The sequence below is a fragment of the Macrosteles quadrilineatus genome, unplaced genomic scaffold (assembly GCF_028750875.1).
Source record: "Macrosteles quadrilineatus isolate MER2022 unplaced genomic scaffold, UCM_ALF_1.0 Scaffold_6__1_contigs__length_79288215, whole genome shotgun sequence".
Taxonomy (NCBI): domain Eukaryota; kingdom Metazoa; phylum Arthropoda; class Insecta; order Hemiptera; family Cicadellidae; genus Macrosteles; species Macrosteles quadrilineatus.
Window position 1 is genome coordinate 15,971,096 of NW_026542599.1, and position 21,968 is coordinate 15,993,063.

Here is a 21,968-nt window from a genome sequence, read left to right on the forward strand (position 1 = left end):
AAAAGAATAATAAATTTTTTTTTTCAAAATAATTTATCCCTAGAGCCTATTGGCTTAAAAAAACAAAGAAATTGTTTGTTTTAGCAGTATAATCTACTATGACAGAGCTGTAAAATTTATGAAAATAATATTTTTTGTAATCTTCACTGAAATAGTTTCAGTTATAACAGAAAAGATAAAATAACGGTAGAACCTACAAGTGTGTGCTCAAAAGATGATTTTGGTCAGGATTGAAAAAGAAGATCAGAAACACAATACAGGGCTTTATCTTGGAGTTGCACTTTACGTTGCTGCTCTATACTTGGACTTGTGAAATGATTTAGTACTAAAATGTGACGTACATCCCATATCATTGTATGATGTCCAATTTTATTTTTACTATAACAAACTGGGGTCATAGCTTAACATACATTTTTACTTTGAGGTATGCTTGTAAAGTTTCACTGTTTAAATTCCCTTTAATTTAAAGCAAAAAAATTTAAAGAACAAAAGAAAGGTTCAATAAAATGTTTAAAAAGGTAGATTTTAAATCTTTTTAATTTAAAACTTTTGTGGTTTATTATTGTGGAAATTATATTAAAACAGCCTTATTCTCTATTTATAATAATTAACAATGTTTATATAATAATGATTTTTGTTTGAAGGAAAAATACAATTGATTAAACCTACCCTTGAATACTTAAAACTAATTGGCAAATAAATTAAATAAACGGGTCATAATTTAGTGTGGATTATAACGAAAAGTATTTGGTATTTTTGAAAAATATCTTTATAACCTGCGATAGTGTATAAAGTGCATTTCCCCACCTAAAATAAGTTGGATTGTCCCTATGATGTTTTAGACCCACGAAATCCAGTACTTAATAGAAATGCCTATGGTTTTTAAAGGTTAGGACATAAGTTTAATATTTATAAGCTTATGAATTGCTCGTGAATGGACACGATTTCAAGAAAATGAGATAGTGTCATAAAGCGAAGCTATTTACTATTTTTCTCTGTTTGTGATCTTCTCAAAATAAAAGGTGTGTATAATTATATTTGTTAGAATTATATTTTTTGCATAAGCCTAATATTATGAATCACTGGGGAAGCAAGCTGGTGTAGTGGTTAGAGGGCGGGACTTCAGTCCATGAGGTCCCGGGTTCAAATCCCGCCACCAATATATTTTATCTGAGTGGTAATGCCACAACCCCTAGGTCTAGCTTGAAGTAATGTAAAAAAAAATACCAGGGTGGTGCCTAGCCTCCTAGGACAAAAGAAATATGAACCACTGGATTGTTTATAGTAAAATTTATAGAGAACATATAAAAAATAAATTATCAAATTGATATATATCTATATAGGTACTAAGAATTATTTTAAATATATCCCCAAAATATTTAAAAATTTTAAGTAATATACCTCAAACTTGTAAAAACTTCGTTTTGGTCGATTGCTAAATGGATTGAATGCGTGTACAATACTATATGACAAAAACCTTTTACGGCACTTAATTAATTGATTAATTATATTGTAAATTTTTGTAGCAGATGAAACGGAAAAGTGAAATTGAATTCAGATCGAAATGAGAACGACAGAGGTACGATCTCGAATGAAATTATTGATTTTCACTAAAGCAACTACAGTTTCGCGAACAGGCTTATGCAGTTTACTTTGACGTTCAATCACGATTAGAGGATGTAGATTTACATATAAATTAATAAAAAACTCAATTTTATTTAATCATATAGTCAGTCATTTTCATTGAAAGGCTCTAAAGCCATCAAATTAATTGTTCAATTAAACATTATAAGTAATTTTGAATATTTATTAGTATAGTGTTGTGTTATATGTAAATTTGATAGAGACCGAGAATAAATGACATTTTCTAGGAAAATGAGATGGCATAATACATCCGTGCTCATAAAGCACAGTTATGGCGTAATATACCCAGTTGCTGGAGACCACGCTCTTGAAAGCAATAACTTTTCTATACTAAATTTCTCTAGTTTTATTAAAATTATGAATTTAAATTTATTGTTGACTCTAACGTAGATAATTTTTGTCATAGAATACAGCCCCCCATTGGAAATTTTTATAGAAATTCATCCTTGTTTTAAAATCTCCATCGAAACAGAAACCATTAATAAACTAACAAATAATGCACATAAAAAACAATCTATCGTTTTATGTTAAGAAAAAAATCCTTGCTTTATTTATTAGTCACAGAAAGATTTGGAGTTCAATTATTATAGAGGAATATCCACTTTTTGTGATAACAACAAATGCCACATAGAGTAAAAATACAATACAACAACAGAATCTCGCCCTATAAAAATGTTAACCAAATTATCATCAACTTACCTTTTTCATTTTATTTTTGAAAAAAATTATATAGGTACTTAAAATGAATGTTATAAGCACATTTTAGTTAGATATACACTATTTTAAATATATTAACATTCGTTACTATTTACTAATATTTTTATGTAGGTACACTCTTAGATGCAAGAGCATTTATTTTACATTAAGATCAATCTATTTTGGAGCAGTCTCTTATAAAAAAAGTGTCACTAAAACTGAATAATTGCAGAATTTAACGATTAAGTTTTACTATTGCACAGGGATCGTACATTTTTAAGCAAATTACTAAAAGAGCAACGAAACGAAAAATTAATTAAACGGATAGTTGTAGGTCTATGTAGCTTTTAGAGACAAATAATTCAGAAATTATAGTCGCGTGAGTAAAATTTTACATAACTTGATTCTGACTCGAAATAACTCTTATTCTACGAAGAAACCAAACCAGCCATTCGCTTAACGACTGTCCGTAGTAGGAAATGCCAGTATTGGAGAGGAAACGTAGCCTTGTAATTGGTTCTGCCTCCAGACTTATATAATAGCCTCTCTACAGACAGATGAGAGAGCTCCGATCCAGGGATATATATACGTTATTAATAAAATAACTGGATTAGGTTAACCAAATTAAATTAATTAGGATACCATTAGCCTAATAAAAAACTTACCAGTCAATCCTTATATGTCTAACTATTATCTGTACTTGAAGAAGCTTAGAATTTGCTTAACACGTTTGTACAAAATACTGTATTACGAACTTTCCGAAATTATTACTTATATTTTTTAATATACAAATTCTTTCAACACCTTGGGGATTTTAAGAGGTGAGCGATTAATAAATTAATGTTCACCGGCTCGACTAATTTCGGTTTTGTCTTTTTTTCTTGTCAATGTTTTACACTATGAATGTCTATAGTTAGTCTCAGAATTGAACAAAACCTTTTTATAAACGGTTGCTGATCCGAATTTAAACACTCAGAACCCCCGAAGTATTACTAAATTAACTTAAGTGAAGCAATAAACCTATACAAAAAAATAATCCTACCTATCCAATTTATTCTATTACAAAAACACCCTCTTGAAAAAGTATTATTTCAAAGTGTGCAAGTAAAATATAAATGTCAACTCTAATTTAGAATTCAAACTCACAACGCAGGTACAAAAAATACCCACATCCAACCATATCCTTCATGAAAGGTCCAGCTTAAATACAACCCGAGGCAGGCACATTAGACATGTCATACTCAGCTTAGTGGTGAGTAGTTGTAATGTCACTGGCCACTGGTCAGATCTGTATGGCAATGTCCTGGGCATTAACATAGACTGTCGTGCAGTGCACAGCTCGTTTGTGGCTTATACTGTTAGTTGTTGTGTCATATGTAAAAATAAACCATATGTTCCATATTTTAGTAGAGTCAATTAGTCAAAAAAATTTCACAATGTTTATGATAAAGTGAAAAAAATAAAAATGCTATTATATTTTCGTAAATTACAGATCTTACTCTTTTAAACTAACTAATTAGTGGAAAAATATATTCATTTATTCTGCATAGCTTGTTTGCTCTTTAATGTATTATTAACTAATGAAACAATGTATTATAAGTATTTTACACTGTGTTACATAGAATATACTATATTAAATAGAGGATAATCTCAAAATTAAATAATAATAAATCCTCCTAGTCTAATACGAGCAAAGTTTGCTTGTATGTATGCTTGCACCAAGATCTCGAAAACGGCTCCGACGATTTTCTTCAAATGTTGTATATAGTTTGTTTCTGGCCTAAAAACGAGTTTACTGCAATAAGAACTGCCAACAAAAATCTAATTACGTAGAAAAATGAAACTGAAAATCACATTTTTTTTACATTAGTCTTATGGGTTGCTAGGTAACCATGTTGGCTGAATTAAATAACAAGGAAAAAGTAAACAAAACGTGTAATTTGTCTATCCACAGTATACTAGCAAAACAAAATACAGTACAAAAGGAAAAACATCAGTTGTTACTATTGAGCAAAGATTATGCTGAAGATTACTCGATTCTTTAGTCAAGGGTAGCAGTGTGGAATTGGGGATCTGTTTATGACGATTAGATTACGGTATCTGCAATCCTTAAATGCTATGGAAAGGGAGAAAAACAGGTCCACGACATAGGAATCGGTGAAGGAAGTAGTGAAGGCGAGCACTCTGGAGTGTGGGAACTGTTTATGACGATTAAATTAAGGTATCTGAAATCCTAAAATGTAATGGGAAGGGAGGAAAACAGGTCCATGACGTAGGAAATGGGGAAGAAGTTGTAAGGCTAGCAGTGCAGAGTGTGGGAACCGTCTGTGGCATTTATGTATCTGCAATTCTAAAATAGTATAAGGAAGGAGGGCAAACAGGTCTACGACATAGGGAGTGGTGAAGGGAGTAGTAAGGGTGAGCAGTCCGGAGTGTGGGAATTGTTAATAACGATTAGATCAAGTTATCTACAATCCTAAAATGCTATGGGAAGGGAGGGAATCAGGTCCGCGACGTAGGAAGTGGTGAAGGAAGTAGTAAGGGAGAGCAGTCTGAAGTGTGGAAACTGTTTATGACGATTAGATTAAGGAATCTGCAATCCTAAAATCCTATGGGTAGGGATGGTTAGAGGTCCGCGACGTAGGAAGTGGTGAAGGAAGTAGTAAAGGCGAGCAGTCTGGAGTGTGAAAACTGTTTATGACGATTAGATTAAGGAATCTACAATCCTAAAATGCTATGGAAATGGACGGAAACAGGTCCGCGACGTAGGAAGTGGTGAAGGAAGTAGTAAAGGCGAGCAGTCTGGAGTGTGAAAACTGTTTATGACGATTAGATTAAAGAATCTGCAATCCTAAAATGCTATGGGAAGGGAGGGAAACAGGTTCACGACGTAGGAAGTGGTGAAGGAAGTAGTAAAGGTAAGCAGTCTGGAGTGTGGGAACTGTTAATAACGATTAGATCAAGTTATCTACAATCCTAAAATTCTATGGGAAGGGAGGGAATCAGGTCCGCGACGTAGGAAGTGGTGAAGGAAGTAGTAAAGGCGAGCAGTCTGGAGTGTGGAAACTGTTTATGACGATTAGATTAAGGTATCTACAATCTTAAAATGCTATGGGAATGGAGGGAAACAGGTCTGCGACGTAGGAAGAGGTGAAGGAATTAGTAAAGGTGAGCAGTCCGGAGTGTGGGAAATGTTTATGACGATTAGATTAAGGTATCTACAATCTTAAAATGCTATGGGAATGGAGGGAAACAGGTCTGCGACGTAGGAAGAGGTGAAGGAAGTAGTAAAGGCAAGCAGCCCGGAGTGTTGGAACTGTCAATGATGATTATATTAGGGTATCTGCAATCCTAAAATGCCGTTGGAAGGGAGAGAAACAGGTCCGCGACGTAGGAAGTGGTGAAGGAATTAGTAAAGGTGAGCAGTTGGAGTCTGGGAACTGTTTATGGGAATTACATTAAGGTATCTACAATCCTAAAATGCTACGAGAAGGGAGGAAACAGGTCCATGACGTAGGAAATGGTGTAGGAAGTAGTAAGGCTAGCAGTACAGAGTGTGGAAACTGTCTGTGGTATTTATGTATCTGCTCTGCAATTCTAAAATGGTATAGGGAAGGAGGGCAAACAGGTCCACGACGTAGGGAGTGGTAAAGTAAGTAGTGAAGGTGAGCAGTGTGGAGATTGGGAGTGGATCAATGTATCTGCAATATTTTTCAGAGTAAACTAATAATTTTCCCCGAGCAAAGCTCGGTCCCCAGGTACTCTTTCAATAATACAATTAACATTTTCTTAACATGATATTTACACTATTAGGAATTGTAACCGTACATAATAGGAGGTAATTATTAGCTAAATAATTAAACACAGTTTCACTAATAACAATTGCTTAGTGAGATACAATAACCGATGCAGGTCATTCAATAATTTGATATTGTATTGAATACAGGAACTTGGTTAATTGGTTAGAAGACACTAACAAATACTCTGTGTTGCTTCTTCTTGAAAAGGTAATTTTACATAATCCAAATTTATGCGTTAAATCAAAAAAATTGACTAGGTATAAAAAATTTAATTTTAAAAGTTACTATTTTTCAAATAGTTCATCTAACTCTAATTTAATTAAGATAGTGCAAATTTACGTTCGATGTATATTTTTGTATTTAACTATGTAAATAGTATATAGCAGATAACACAGTTATAGGTTACGAAGTTTTTGATTACATTTAATACAATATGACTATGATGAAATATTATAAAAGATAATAACACAATACTTGAACATATCTTAGTTATGAACTTAAACATTTTTTGTCTATACGTGGACTTTGTATTTAGTACGAAAATACAATATAAACGTCATAATTATGCAATTCGGATGTACTTTTAATATTAATAAAACATCGGAAACCTGTTAATACATTCTGAAGATAAATTTAACAGATTGTTGCACTTACAGATCAAATATATAAATAAACGCTAATATCGTAGATAGATTACTAATTTATAGTGTAGGTCACGTTACTTAGATTTATAGACTCCTAAATGAATAAACGAAGTAAAAGGATCAATATAAAAAATATCCTGTATTGGTTTTAATTTGTAAGTTGTTGGTAGTGACGAAAAAGAAAACTATAATCAAGATTTTCTTGAAAATTAAACAAAATATTTGTAGCGTAAATACTTACACAATATGAGGTTTTTTTTTATTCAATCGCATTGAACATTTTTTGCTATTAAAACAATAGTTGATGTTTTCAATTTGCATGTAGGTTTTCCGGACTTATTCACTTGTCATTATAAATAATAATCTGATACGATTTGAATTATTTCCAAACCATATTCTACAATTATTTATAAGCTAAAACATAATAATCCAATAAGTATTGGTATTTTACAGAAATAATGTGACAGGTCTTTACCTTACCAGCCTAGTAGTCGACTTCTGGATTCAACAGCTTACTAACCTGAAAAATAAAATTAGTTAACCTTGGAAATCTTAAATAACTTGTGTTTTCGTCTAAAGTTTAAACTTATATAATTTATTGCCACAAACGGATCATTGAAGTATTCAAGATTAATGGATATTAATCTTGAATACTTCAATGAGGGTTCATTAATTTTTTAACATGCAACATGTATCATATTTTATCATGTCATAAACAAAATCTGCATTAAAAAGACATGCCAGCACTTGAAATAGTTAGGTATGCTAAAACAATATATTGAGCATAAATTTGATTAACATCGCAGTTTTATTTATATTAGTTTCAAAATAAACAGCAATGATTTGATACAAAGTCCCTTAAGCAGTAGATTGTTGAAAAATTTAGGTATTTTCGAAACACTTTAGTTATTGAAATCATTGTCATATAATTTTGGCAATTTATATCAATAACCAAAATCTTAGCAATGTCCAATTTGTAAATTTTGAGGATTTTGGTAATTGAAAAGAAAATAGCAAGAGGTGTTACAGAAATAATAAAGGGGATATCCTCAAGCCTCTTATATTCCTCAAATCGTGTTATTCAGACAGAATTTACTGTGGTTTCGTTGTAAAAGACAGTTACATTTCCGTATTATGGAACATTGTTAACTGTAAATGCTTATCTGACTGAAACAAATTTCGTTCTGGGTACATTATATGTTATCAGAACAATGGTGGTTTAGTTGCCTGTAAATTAAATTAAATAGTAAATATGTTCACCTTCACTTACTTTAAAATATTTTTAAGTAAATATTCATATGAAACATAGATTTTGTTATCATACACTGAACAAGTTGCTATTTATTTTATAAAGTCAGTTTACAGCCGTATGGAACATTGAAGCGTTTATAGACCAAACACTATCGAACGTGTACTAATTGTTTGTAATCAATGCTATTGGATTAATAAAAGCCGGAATAAGGGTGGTAGTTAGGGTAAAAACGTCACCAATTCAAACGTAACTTCATATTTTTTAGCGTCTTTGGTTATTAATTAGCCCACTTTACTTATAGTTTATTATGGAATAGTCACTGGAACGTCTAAATGATCTAATGTAGGCTTAGATTACATGTTTTCTTTCAAAACAATTCCAAGTAGTAAGACGACTACAGCAGTTTTTTTTTTTTTTTTTTAAGTAGCACATCTAGAGGTCAAGAATTTTTTCTACTCCTTCATGTGGAGTTTGTAAAAAAAATATAAATAAGACGGGAAATACGAATATAATATACACTAAAAAAAAATAATTAAATACATGCTCGACCAGTTTTTTAAATGTATTAATGTTATCAAGACCAAGGAATGAATAACGTTTTCTGAGAAAATTAGATGACTAAAATATAGGCGTGCTTATAAAGCAGAGTAATGGTGTAATATAGTCTGTTGCTGGAGACATACTTCTTGAATACAATAGCATTTCTGTGCTGAATTCCTTTAGTTTTTATGAATCATTCAACTATATTCATATTTTGAAAAATACATCCTTTTCGTTACTTGGTTTTTTTTTACCATATAACAATGAATGGGTCATTAAATTAAAATCATTTTTTAAGTCGATTAAACATGATCAATTTGTCTTAGTTAAGTCATTTTTTCTAATATTGTGATATGCTCGTTTAATATACTTGTAGTAGCTCCTTAATAAAAAATATGAAATGTTTATAAATAAATGTCGTTTAATTAGTTTCCACTTTCAAGACTAAAATATCACTAAATTGGTTTATACTTAAGTTTCTACAGAGAAGCCATTATATGAAGGAATATAATTACAAGGCTGCGTCTTTCCTCCGTAATAAAATATTTACATCATTAAATGTTTTAACTCAAGAGATGGGTAAGAAAAATTTGATATTATGTTTTAAAGGTCTAAACGAAACAAAAACTAGTTTTTACCATATAAAAACCCCGTTCCCATAATCTGCTCATGCCAATAGTGTACCAAGGAGGCTGTAAAAACCACAAAAAATATTTCTAACGCATTGGTTAATTTTGTAAAAAGAATTTTTCAAGATCTAATTTTGACTTAATAATCACTCTAATGATTTAAATATCCCTGCATCAGTTTCCACTCAAGTGTCTGTAGAGAGGCTATTATCTAAGCCTGGAGGCAGAACCAATTACAAGGCTACGTTTCCTCTATTACTGACATTTTCTACAACGGACAGTCGTCAAGTAAACGTACGGTTCAGTTTTTTTAATGACCTTACTCCAGCCTTCAGCCTCCAGGCTACAAAAGTTTGAATATTATAAGGGCTAATTTCGAAATCTTTTTTATACTATGATTTAGGTTTACGAACATATTTGTGAACGGTTTCTTTTTCGTTTTGTTACCTCGAAACTAATTATTTTAAAATCATAGTTATCTGCATACTAAATAAACTTAGTCATGATATGGGCAAGGTACACTAACAAGCTTATAAAAAAATACGCCGTTTAATTCAAAATAAATATAAAACGCAAGTTTACCCCGGATATCTGTGGTAACATAGTTCCACCTTATTCCACGTTTGCCCACTATGGAAATCGTAGCTTCCAAAACCCTTCACATAATAATGCTATCCTGGACAATCATGTTTAATCTTTATTTTAGAGCTAGCCAATAAGGCTTTAGAGAGACTGGGGGCTTTTTTATTATTTTCTGTATATCAACATGTATTAAAGCAATGTAGGGCAAACTTAAAAGCTAATAAGTCTTGGATTAAGTTGCTCTATTACACAATAAGATTTTTCGTATGTCTGATATGTTATAAATTAATATACATAAAGTTCATTTTGCCATACCATCCTCATCTGGATCTGGTAACTAAATTTAAAGTACACAAATTTACTAGTTAGTTTTAACAGTGTTGTTATACACGTTTAGAACCAGTAACAAAATTAATATTTCATCAAACGCTACAAAAAAATTGACTACTGTACCCATGCCAAAAATATCATGTTAAAATGTGGTACATAATTATTATTTCGTTATTTTTAAAACACAAAGTATAATTTTATCACTAAAAATAAACAATTTCGCGTTAATTAAAATAATAATAGTTAAAGGCATGCATTATTGGCGATACAGAACGTGTTTAAATATTTGCAAAACTCTTTCATGTGGTCTCTAACAAAATTATAAAACCCCGGAAAAAAATGCATCGTTGCTACAGGATATGCTAATCCTAAGCTAGTTTAATGGATGTAGTAAATTATTCAGTACTCGCATACCCAAACCGCGCATGTGAAAATAATTTATAATGAGAGTCTGTATTGACTTTTATAACGATGTGAAAATTCCCCCCATCTTGTAATAAGACGTGTTTTTGTTAGAAAAACAAATTAAATTTGCAAGCATTACAATAATGTAAGCTATAATCTTCTTACATTTTATTCTGCATTCATTTAATTTAACCCTTAAATCAGGAAAATTATTTTTTTATTAGACCCATTTAAATAACGATGTATCTCTTATTTAAAGGGGTTTCATCGTAAATAAATTGACATATTTAAGTAGCATACTGCCATCACATTGAGTTTAATTTCACTCCAATTGTGTATAAAATAGATATTCACGCATTTCTACAACTGAATTGGTTTCTGTTAATAATTCAATGGTGCTATATTGTCTTTCGCTAAGTTACAAATATTGCTTTTACAGCATAAATGTGAGCTAGACTTTATCGATTTATTGTCCCTGTATGTTTCAGTTTTATGAAAGATTAGTTTATGATCAAAATATATTACCCTAAATGTACTCTATTTTATTAAAATGTGTATTAAAATATTATTTAGGGGCTTATCATGAAAAGCAATAATTTATAAATTAATTATATGGGTTTAGTAAAATAATTGATGTCAATAAAAGCATTTTATAAACAAATAAATAAGATACAAGAAAGAAACACTAGAAAATAATATTTATATTTTAAGTGATATTATTCTTTCCTTGCTAAGTCTCGTGCAGTAGCAATGAAACGGTGTGATAATCATAAAATTGTTTTACAGTAACAAATGTGAAATTAAACTTTTAGTATTTCGTCAATATCACCGTAAAAAATAAATGTCCTTTACGTGGGTGCCCTTTACGGTTACCACATAAAAGATTATTACCCATAAGTCTGAAGAGCTCGTTAGGGTCACCAAAGGGCAATGAGGAGGGACTGACCGCTTGCCCTAGGTGAAAAACTATTAATACTGGTTTGTTATAAAAGAGTTTCTATTACACGTGGATCGTAACAGTATTATTTTGTATAACTCGTAAATGAACATGATAATGTAAAAGATAAGGAAATAAGTCAAAACAAATAAGAACCTAAGAAAAAGGTAATAAACTAATTCTGATGTAATTGTATGTTGTATAAAATAATGATTTATGCTTATTTGCATTATCATCGCTAAAAGTGTTATTATAATTAATTTAAAAACTATGACGAAAAAGCTAGTAGAACAATGTTTCTTTATAATACCAGTTTGCATTACTGTTAATACTGTTACTGTTAATACTGTTATATAAAATGGCGACCATACAAAGTAGGTATTTTAAGCCAAGTATGAATAGAGATGAGTGTAGGATGAGTGGCGCGATAAGGGAACTTCAGTTTATAGTGGAATCCAAACCACATTTTTGCCTTGGTACTTACGAATTGGTCTAATTTTCAGGATAGTACTGCGGATAGTCGTAGTAATCAATTGTGCGTTAATCTACGCCAGGGAGTATCACATCTACAGTGCATTCCTATGAATATCCACAGTTCGTGACCTCCTAGTAGTTGGATTACAGGACGACACCAACCGTCCCAGTCCAATAATTATTGATAGACAAATCAAAAATATAGTTTTTTAGACAAGCTTATCTTAAATTATGATCAAAAATAGAATACAATTGTGTTCCAATTCTATTTTACCGTCATGAATATATCCACCTACTCTATGACTTAAAATAAAAAGTTATAGTTGTATTTATATACATAACAAAACAGTAGTTTTTACTTTCTTAAAACAAATGTTGAAACCTTTAGCTTTAATGATTTATAATATGAACATAATGCAGCTTTTCCATGTCAGTAGTGTAATATAAACTATTCGAACTTTTTAAGTTTTTGATACTTAGTAATAAAATGTCCTATATACATATTTGCATAAACAACACCTATTTTTACCCAATATGTATAATAACTTTATTAACTAAAATTGTAAAATAATAAATGTGTCCAATCCTTAAAAATTACAAAATTAACAAAATAAATCACATTTAAAGGCTATACTGATAAATAAATCGATGGATATAGACTTAAACGTACTGAGATTTCAAACAACCAGAACGGTTGAGTTAACCATGCATGGCTATGATATCAAAGATCCGCCTCGTCAAACATGCGCCCACTAGGGAAATCGTAGCATCCGATATCACTCACATAATGCTAGCCTGGACATTCAAGTATTACCTTTACTGTTTGGTTCATGTTATTCACTCAAATAAGTAAATACTACCTGTAGTTTTTTACGACATTTATTACTTTATTGTTTATAAATGTAATAACAAATCCCTGTATTTATTATTTTATTACTTCAATACTAGTATGTCACGTGTAAAATAGCGGCTAATCATGTAGGCTATGATATTAGGTAAGAAGATTAGATTATTAAAAATCGCTGTAATAGAATCTGGAAAGTATGAACTACTGATGTGCTATAAAAAGTATTATCTAGAAAAAAATTGAACGTCGATTTATTGTAAATACTAGTATTTGAAATGAATTGAACCGTCCGTTGTGTTAGGTAAGGTTAAATTTTCTACAATCTTTAACATGTGTTAGTATTTTTGGGGAGGATCTGACCTCTAAGCTGAAAAAATGAAATAGTTCAAGGATAATATACGTATCAGTTACCAAACTATTCTATAATATTTTCTATTAGTGTTTATATGGTAAATGCAATAAAATTACACTGAGTTCTACTATTATGAGATTATAATAATATACTTAAATTTTGTGTATAAAAAAAAACACTATATAGCCTTATACATAACATTACCGTATTCAAACTATACTTGAAGATAACGTCATGTAAAATATCAGTTTAACATATTACAGTGAAATATCTGTATTTTATTTAGCTCTTCTGGAAATAAAACTCACTCAGATGGGAGATGGCTTTTATACGGAAACATAAAGGGGTTTATGGGCTATAACTCCTAATGGCTTTGTTTTGTAATAAATCTTTCAAAACTGTTATAAATTAGTACAACCACTAAATTGAAAAACCTGTATTCTTATCATAGTTTCATGAAATTAGTATTAATTTTTGTAAAACTAGTTAATAACGTTTCTTTAGTTATTGTAATAATATGATAGCTATAATAGGAATAAAAGTGCACTGTTTTTACTCGGATTTCTTTATTTATAATCAAAATATGTACCAAATCAACTGTAACCTTAAAATATTATTTACGTAAAAAATATATTGTGTGCTTGATAAAACAATCGTAATACTTGTTTCATGTCGCAAATTTTTTGTATGAGGTGCCGTTTCGATATGTGTAAACAATTTATGATCAGGAGTTTGGATATTGACACGTAATACTATCAAAGGAACAGTTATATATATTGAACGTGACTTCTAACAGCATATTGTATAACGACAGTTACTACCATTGACACGATTGTTATATCGTGAAGTTATAACAATAACAACAACCGTTACTTTTATAGTTCTCCAATGGATGACAGTTCAATCGGCACTTTTGTGTGCTGTATCGACAAATAGTTCAAGAAAAGATTTTAAACATTGCAGATTTGGGGTAAGAATAGAGAATAAAAATAAAACAATACTAATGTTAAATGCATGTTTTATTGTTACTATGAAATATGTATTTAACAAAAATACCATAAGTTAACCTCTTTCCGCTGTGGTTTTAAAATGGTTGAAAGAGCTGAGAAATAAGGTTTTAAAGAACATGATTGCCTATTATATAGATATGAAAAATTGTATGTTGGAAAAGATCATATGAAAACAAATGTGTATACCCTATTATGATTTCTCAATACCTAGTAAACAATATGCCGAAAAATAAGTCGAAAAAATCCAAATAAAACAAATTGTTATACCCAAAGATCATTTCTCGACTTGTACTAAATGATAAGTCAAAAGCCGAGAAAATTCTATTACAAACAAATTGATATACCTAAATACCCTTTTAAAACACGTTGTAAACAACATGATAAAAGCAGAAAAATCTAATAAAAACAAATGTTTATACCAAAAGACCCTTATTCAACACGTTGTAAACGATATTCCAAAAGCCTAAACATTTAATAAAAATAAAATAAAAAACCTGAAAAAATTAAATATGTACAAATGTTTATACCTAAATATCCTATCTGAACTTGTAGCAAACAATATCCCAAAAGCTGAAAAATCTTATTAAAGAAAAATGTTTTTACCAAAAGATCCCATCTCAAAACGTATTAAGCATAATTCCAAAAGCTGAAAAATAACATAAAACTAAATGTTTATACCTAAACATCTGTTCTTAACATGTAGTAAACGATATGCCAAAAGCAGACCTTTACCTCACACACACGACCTGATCTGTGTTTGTTAAACACGATCACACTGGATAATAACACTACACAAAGCTATGTAGTGTCCAGTATTAGAACTCCTGTGAGTTGGCAACACTGGATACTGTTGATAATACCAATCATATTGTGGCATCAAACAGACCCCACGTAAATACGGTTTGGTAAAGGGAAACCAAATATATGATCTTAAAGCGGCATCGGGTTGCATTGTACTAGACCGTCGGTCCTAAATTTATTTTATTACTTTTTAATTAGGGTGAATTTTTTCAAGCAAACCTAAACAAATATTTCTTTTAATTATTACAGTCTATTTTCATAAATGTATTTCGTAGGCTGGTTACTTTCAGCTTGCTTATAATCTAAACTAAAAATATTGACATTTAATCTCTGAAAAATTACGATAACATGTTTTGATTGTGTATATATTAATAATTATTTAAATGTTAAGAATTATAAAAAAATTTCTCATCTAAATTAGCTAAACTTTAAGTTGTGTTCCGTAATTGGGAAAGTTATGTAACACTTACAAATATATATATATATTTATCACAAGCTTTTAGTCATTATGATCCAGGCTTAAACCCTGCTGTTAAATAGGTTGATTAACCTATCATCGTCAGTCTAGACGATCAATTATTTGAAATACTAATAAGAAAATACTTATTAATGCACGTTTCAACTTGAACAAATTTTGACTTAAAGGTATACGGACAGCGAAACAGTCAATGATATAAGTTTGAAAGAACATATCTGACTTGATACAGATGAAATCGCGTAGAAATTGCCATTGGTGTGCTTACATTATATTCTTTGAAATATAAGATCCTTCTGAATTCTAGATCTGTGAAAACGAAATATCTTTTATGCGATATTAAAAATAAAGTAGAACATTACCAATTCATTTCGTATCAAATATTACACGTATCTATAGTCCCATTTTTATTTACATTTCGTATTCAGGATCAGTGAATATTTTCTTTTTAAATTCGATTATAAATTTATTATGGAATAGCCAAACAAACACTTGTTAGCGTTGATAAGAAAACTTAAAGAAAATACCTAAATTTATGTTTAGTTGTGGTTCTTATTAGATTAGATTTATTCAAATGTATTTACATATTCTAAAGGCAGTTGAACATGTACAATACTATTCCTGGCACTGATTTTAATCCTCACATACGATGTCAGATAATATTATGTTTATATGCAGCACCCATATACCAGTTTACATTGTATAATATAGTCTGGTAAAACACCAGTTCTAAAATCAATCACGTATAAACACCCCAAAAAACATATATTGTACAATACTGTTGTTGTATTCCTTTTCCCATTCATAAGACTGTCCTACTTATATTAAAATATTTCTTGACTGTTGAAATTATGTAGCAATTACCAAATTAATACCAAAATGTTAAATGGAGTGATATAGTTGAGTGAAAATTTAATACAGATGTTGAATGCATTTCTATAAATAACAATATATTGAGCGTAACTAAATTTATATACGATACGTTATATTCGAATATAAATCGCAAACTAGATATAGTTGCCTATTTAAAATTAAAACTTGATAACAGAATTACCATTGAAAATTAGAACAAAAAACATTTTAAAATGTGTTTTTTTTTTACTTGTGGGATAAACTACAAGGAATTAACTGAATAAGTTATATATAATAAAATATATAGGCATGGCTACATATACTTTGTCTACATTATAATAACAAACTACATTCATTTTTGAATTACGATTACCTAAAATATAAAACAAGAGTATTTGTATTTGGTAAAAGTAGTGTGGCATTTGAAACTTCATGTTTCTGGAGTAAACAGAAATTTGAAGTCTGGTGTTTATGACATTGTAAACTTAAATGTAGAGCAAACAAGGAATTAGGTTACTCTACAAGTAAGCTTAGAACAAAATTAAATTGTGTCGGGACAAAACAAAGAACGTACACATCCTGAAATATTTGTGATTTTGAATTCAATAGTAATTTATACGAAATCCAAAATATTATACGAGAAATGGTAAACAAAACATATAATAGATTTCATGTGATGATTGGTTTAATCGTATTATTCTTATGTAAGCTATTAAGTAAGTAGTTTAAATTATTTTCGATCTAAAGATAATCTGCTATATATATCTGCTACATATTAGCATAACTCTTACCCACTTTCTATCATGCACTTAAGTCACATACTACGTTTTTTGCATAATATTTTAACCCGATTGTGTAATAATGTTGTTTTATATATTATAATCTGTGTAAACTGAAACCATCCCAAATAATACAATATACCAGCATGTTACCAGTATGTTTAGAAAACTAGTTAGTAAAAAAAATCTATCTATATATTATCAATACAAAACATAAATCTTTGTAAACAATAAGGCTTTTTAGTTTTAAGATGTAACCCCACATACTATATACCGAAATATTCGACTAAGTATGTATATTTGCAAACTGACCTTACATTTTTGAACAAGCCCTTTGGGCTCTGCCCTAGTGGCTTATAAATTTCCCATGTTATATTTATGAAGAACTAATTTGTTTACATCATGATCATTTCTATAATTTAATTTCTGTTAGTATTTTAGTTGTAATTAATGGAAACGTGAGCTATACTACAAACATTTACTGATTTGATTAAAATTAAATATTTACTATTATACTAGAATTTGTGTTGGCGTAAATATTACAATGGAAAAAAGCGAGACATTCTGGACAATTTGATATGATAAAAAGAAAACTGAATTAACACCGTACCACATTGCTTGACAATCATTGAAAGAGCCTATTTGCAAACTATGGAAACATATGAAAGTCATAGAACACCACCAAGTAGAAGAAATAAAAATAATGTTATTTAGAATTTAAAATTGTTATAATGCGCAACCTAATGCGGCTATGAATGGGAAACAATTGTACAAAATACTAAAAAACACTACCACCGTTAGAAATATTATGATATTTACAAGCAATGTTGATTTTATCAAACTGTTATGTACATCGTGAATATTTCCAATATCTTTGAGTCGATACTTTAAAGTAATTGAAAATTATGACTGTTATTCGTTTTAAAATAATACCTGTAGTACTTCGCAATTGCTCGAATTTGAGCAGCAGGTACACTAGTATGGATTTAAATTGCGAAAACGTTTTGTATTATTGAGGAGAATTCAAAATCAAAATATAATATTAATGGATCGAGTATGGAGAACCGAGGCTGCTTTTAATGAACGCTGTAAATTATTCAGCGCTGGCATAACCAAACCGCACATGTGCACATCATTTATAACGAGAGTCTGTAATGACCAATATAACGATAGGGTTCACTATCTCACTACATTTCTGGGATTAAAAAAATATTTTGTGTTTAAAATTGTAATAATTGGTAAATAAAATTACTATTAAAGATGTTATTTTGTTGTATTTTAACATTTTTTTTATTTATAAGCATATATATATTATACAAGGTGGTAATAAAGTCCGAAGACAGATAAATATTTTTGAAACGACAACAGATAAATCAGTAAGATTTGGTACGTCAACACTGTTTGTATATTACTTACTTAAAAGTCTTTGTTTAAAATAATTTGTTTAACATATGTTGTCAATAATAATTAAGCAATGATATTGATTGTAAACAGTTATAGAATAAAGAGAAACAACTTGAATGTTAAAAAATACTTTTTACTTTTTATCAAATTAAACATGGCGCAGTCGGTAAAGATTTGATTAAGAATAATATCAGAAGAATATACACAGAAATGGAATTTAACAAACCGGATATCCTAAGCCTTGAAGGCAACTTGGAGGAAAATTTTAGGACATTTAAAGAAGAAGTGGAGATATATTTTATAGCCACTGAAACCGAAAAGAAACCTAACTCTATACAAGCAGCAAGGCTTAAAAACCTACTAGGAAAAGAAGCATTGAAAATTTATAAAGATTTCAAACAAGATGAACCAGAAACAGTAAAAACGATATTAGAGACACTAGAGAAGTATTGCACGCCAAGAAGGAATGAAATCATGGATATTTATAAGTTTTTCAAAAGAAAGCAGCAACAAGATGAACCATTTAATAAATTCTATTCGGACCTAAAAAATTTAGTCAAACCATGTAAATTTGAAGAACAAGAGGAAAAACTGTTGAGAGCTCAGATAATACTGGGATTAAGTTCAAAAAATGTCCAAGAAAAACTTTTGAGAGAAGATCTAAAATTGGAAAAGGTAATAGAAACCTGCAAAACGATGGAGTTAACTGAACAAAATATGAATGAAATCAATGAGAAGAAAGAAGTACTTCAAATTACAAATATTCATGATGAGAAGAAAGAAGTTCATCAAGTAACTAAAACCTTTGCTGGGACACGTAAGTTGGAGGAGGACCAAACAGGTAAAAGATGTTTTAAATGTTACAGATGTGGTGGTAGTCATGGAAAACAACAATGTCCAGCTTGGGGTAAAATCTGTAGTAAATGCAAAAAGTCAAATCATTTTGCAAGTATGTGTAGGACAAACTTAAATATTCTTTCTAATGAGAAATGTAACGAAGTAACTGATCAAAGTAGTAGTTCTTTTGTGCCTAATTGCCAAGGCTATGAGATTAACACAGTTTGTGTAGTTGATTCCATTGGTAATCAAGAAAAAGCTTGGTATAAAAGTGTTAAAGTTGAAGGGTTCAATGTAAGAATGAAACTTGATACTGGGTCTGAAGTAGACATTGTCCCATATTCCTTTGTAAAACTAAATAAACTACAAAATAGGATGAAGAAAAACCTAAACAAACTAATTTCATTCGGGGGGTTTCAAATAAATCCAGTAGGATACATAGATGCACAGATTGAGACAGAAAATAAAATGGATGTTGTAAAGTTAGTAGTGGTCAGTGGAGAATGTACTCCAATCCTAGGGCTGAAATCTTGTCTAAGTTTAAATTTAATAAAGAAGGTAGATACTGTTGCTAATGGCTTATCAGTAAAAGAAGATGAAGAAAAATTAAAAATTTATAACAATTATAAAGATGTTTTTGATGGTGTGGGTTGTTTCCCTGACATTTGTAAGATAAAATTAAAGGAAGATGCAGTACCACAAGTAAGTTCTGCTAGAAGAATACCATACAAAATTAAAGATAAATTTGAAAAGGCATTAAATTCGCTGGTTGACAATGAAATTATTAAGCAAGTTGAAGAGCCGGTTGAATGGGTCAATAATATTGTAGTACTAGAAAAGCCAAATGGATCTTTAAGAATCTGTATTGATCCTACACAACTTAATAAATATATCATAAGAGAGAGGTATGCAATTCCTTTGCTAGAGGACTTGGCTCCAAACTTAAGTAATAAGAAATACTTTACAATTTTAGATTTGAAAGACGGGTTTTATCATATAAAACTAGATGAAGAATCCAGTAAAATGTGTTCATTCAGCACAATCTTTGGAACTTACAGATTTTTGAGGGCACCTTTTGGCCTCTCTTGTGTACCTGAAATATTTCAAAGATTGGTACACAAATATTTCAAAGATATTAAAGGTCTTTCAATCTATTTCGATGATTTGTGCATTGCTACTGATACTAAAGAGGAAAATGATAAAATTATAAAGCAGGTAATGGAAAGAGCAAAACAGTATAATATTAGATTTAACTATAGTAAAATGCAATACTGTGTTAATAAGGTAAAGTATATTGGTGCTATATTCAGTGAACAAGGGATGCAACCGGATCCTTCAAAAATAGAAGCAATAAAGAATTTTAAAACTCCTACATCTAAGGTAGAATTACAAAGATTTTTAGGTATGGTAAATTACATCAGAAATTTCGTCCCTAATTTGGCTTCAATAGCATCACCTCTTAGAGATTTACTAAAAAAGAATGTTCCCTGGCAATGGTATGAACATCATTCTAATGCTCTTGAAAAAATCAAACAATCACTCTGTAGTAATCAGGTCTTAGGGAATTTTGATCCATCACTTCCTATTGAAATACAATGTGATGCTTCACAGGATTCTGTAGGGTGTTGTTGCATGCAAAATGGCAGGCCTGTTAGTTACTTTTCTAGAAGTCTGACCACAGCAGAAGTTAATTATGCTCAAATTGAAAAAGAATTATTAGCTATTTGTTTTTCGTGCAAGAAATACCACAACTATATATATGGAAATGAAAATGTAACAATTTTTACTGACCATTTACCTCTGTTGTCAATTTTTAATAAGCCATTGTTTAAAATTGTCAATAACAGAATAAGAAGACTCAGACTTAAATTGATGATATACAGTTTTAAACTAAAATATTTGCCAGGAAAAAACATGCATATTGCAGATTTTTTATCTCGGAATGGTATTAAAGATGAGGTTGAATGGCATGAACCCTTAGATGGTATTGTGCATTGTATTGAATCTTCTGAAGTGAAGTTTAGTGATAGAAGACTTGAGGAATTTAAAGAGGAAACAAGAAATGATGATGTTTTAAACAAAGTTGTACAATTTTGTAAAACCCAATGGCCAAAATCTGTTAATGATGGTGATCTAAAGACTTATTTCAATATGAGAAATGATGTAACTCATCAAGATGGATTACTCTATTTGAATGACAAACTTATAATACCAAGTAAACTAAGGAAATTTATGCCGTCACACCTGCAGGAGACTCATCTGGGAACAACTAAAATATTGAAAACTGCCAATTTATTTTTTTACTGGCCAGGAATGTCATCAGACATAAGAAATACAGTATCTCAATGTTCTATATGTATGAAACACCAACGTTCAAAATTGAATGAACCTTTAAAAGTTCACAGTGTTCCTCAAATACCCTTCATCAAGATTGGAGCTGATATTGCTGAATATGCAGGTAAATACTATCTTGTAACTGTTGACTTTTATTCACGTTGGATTGATGTATTTAAGTTGAACAGTAAAAACAGTAATACAATAATTGGTAAATTCAAAGAGCTATTTAGTCGAAATGGGATCCCTATGTATTTGGTGGCTGATAATCAACCATTTAATAGCTATGAAATGAAACAGTTTTCTATAAATTGGAATTTTACAATAATCACATCAAGTCCTCA

At 30.2% G+C, this 21,968-nt stretch overlaps 1 protein-coding gene across 4 annotated transcripts in view; it reads right to left on the reverse strand.

Annotated features, from left to right (window-relative positions):
• The window catches only part of LOC128996268 (hemicentin-2), a 420,963-nt gene that overhangs the window by 81,102 nt on the left and 317,893 nt on the right, over nt 1-21,968 (reverse strand). The window lies entirely within an intron of this gene.